General features: G+C 43.7%; 1 pseudogene; it reads right to left on the bottom strand.

Moving 5' to 3' along the window:
- Positions 1-370: 370 nt before the first annotated feature.
- Positions 371-1,286, bottom strand: LOC101048896 (trafficking protein particle complex subunit 6B pseudogene; annotated as a pseudogene).
- Positions 1,287-1,701: the final 415 nt, after the last annotated feature.

Genomic DNA, 1,701 nt, shown 5'->3' with positions numbered 1-1,701 from the left:
GAAGGCACCTCATCTGCCACCTCTCATTTCTCCTACAAAGCCGGCCCCCGGTTCCTGTGAAATTTGAGGCACTCACAAAAAGGAGAGGGCTACAGAGGATGCCCCATACCAAGCTCAGCACTGCTGGGGGAGACCTAGGCACAGCCTTTGCCAGCCTATGTACATACATATTTCCAGGGAGAAGGTGTGGGTTTCTTTTTTTTTTTTTTTTTTTTAATCAAAATTTGTTCATTTTTATCACAAATTATTCTGTTGGTACATACTTTTCTCTCAAGCAAATTCAGCAAACCCTGAGCTTTGCCTGTCTGTCTACGGCCAAATACGTTAACACTCTAACCAAATAAAAAGGTTTAAAACAAGAGTCCTACATCTTGGTGTCTAGTTATCTGAAATCCGGTTTTCATTTTGAATAGTTTTGGTTAAATATATGTCATGGCAGAATGTCCCTTTATCTCCTTTGAGTTGATCTGTGTAAATTGTTAAAAATACATGCCTACTCCTGTACAAACATCAAACAATGTAATTAAATCATCACTACCTGAAATACTTTATACATGAATAATTTATCTCTTTACACTGTTGAAGCCTTGCATTTCAGTATGTTCTACAGCTTCTGTATCATCACCTGAAATTTGCAAGCAGGCATTGAAGACACTTCGGCTGTTACAATACTTTTTATTCCCAAGTTTGATAAGCCACCTCTGATTAAGCCACATGTAAATGCTAAATACTTAGATGCATGTTCTAAATACTGTTTCCCAGCAGACATCTGAGTAAGCAGGCGAAATTTGTTGTCCTGAAGAACATAGATGCCCTGATGATTTGTCCTTAGATTGTCGATTTGTTTCTTGAATACCGTCGTCCAAAAATCTTTACAAATGAACTTCATGATATCTAACTCATCCTTGAACCTTGCAGTATCTTTTGTAAACCTTTCTATCAATCCTTGTCCAACTCGAAACCCCATGTTTTCCAGCTTAGTAATACATCGTCCGTTTTCCACCTCCCCCTGCTCCGCGGACTTGTACACTCCAGATACCATCTCGTTATGGAGAAGCAAAAACAACGTCTCATCCGCCATTTCCTGCTAATTCTTCCAAGCTCCGAGTTTGGGCTCTCGTCTGAGCTGGTCTGGGGGTTCCGGCTAGCGCCTGGGCGACTTGGCCAGCGCCGTGGCTCCGTCAGGCCGCCCTCTGTCCCTTGTGGCTAAGAAGACACGGCTTCCCAAAGGCTGGTACTGCAGTGACTGGTACTAGACAGAGCCCACACTCTGGGGGTACCAAGTCCAAAGGCCGAACGACAGTCTGACAGGAGCAGGAACCAAAGTGAGCTCGCGGAGATGCGATCCGGCCAGGGTTTAAGGGGCTGTGCGAGGGTGTGGGTTTCTATCAGATTTTCAGACATCTCTTATTACTCCTCCAAAGATAGGAACCCCTGGTTTATTCCAATATTCCTTTCAGCCAAATCTCTTCTTTTCTTCTCTCTCTTTTTCCAGATTTTTAAGAAAGAGGGCCTTGCTCTGTCACCCAGGCAGGAGTGCAGTGGCACTATTCACCATTCATTCACTGCAGCCTTGAACTCCTGGGCTCAAACAATCCTAGCTCAAGAGCATGCTGCCCTCTCTCAAATCCTTATACGGAGAAAACGACTGAAATTTGCAATGATTCGTCTCCCACTTGGATTCAAACAGTCAAGTTTTAC

This window comes from Saimiri boliviensis, chromosome 11 (assembly GCF_048565385.1).
Source record: "Saimiri boliviensis isolate mSaiBol1 chromosome 11, mSaiBol1.pri, whole genome shotgun sequence".
Taxonomy (NCBI): domain Eukaryota; kingdom Metazoa; phylum Chordata; class Mammalia; order Primates; family Cebidae; genus Saimiri; species Saimiri boliviensis.
This window is presented reverse-complemented; position numbering and strand designations above follow the sequence as displayed.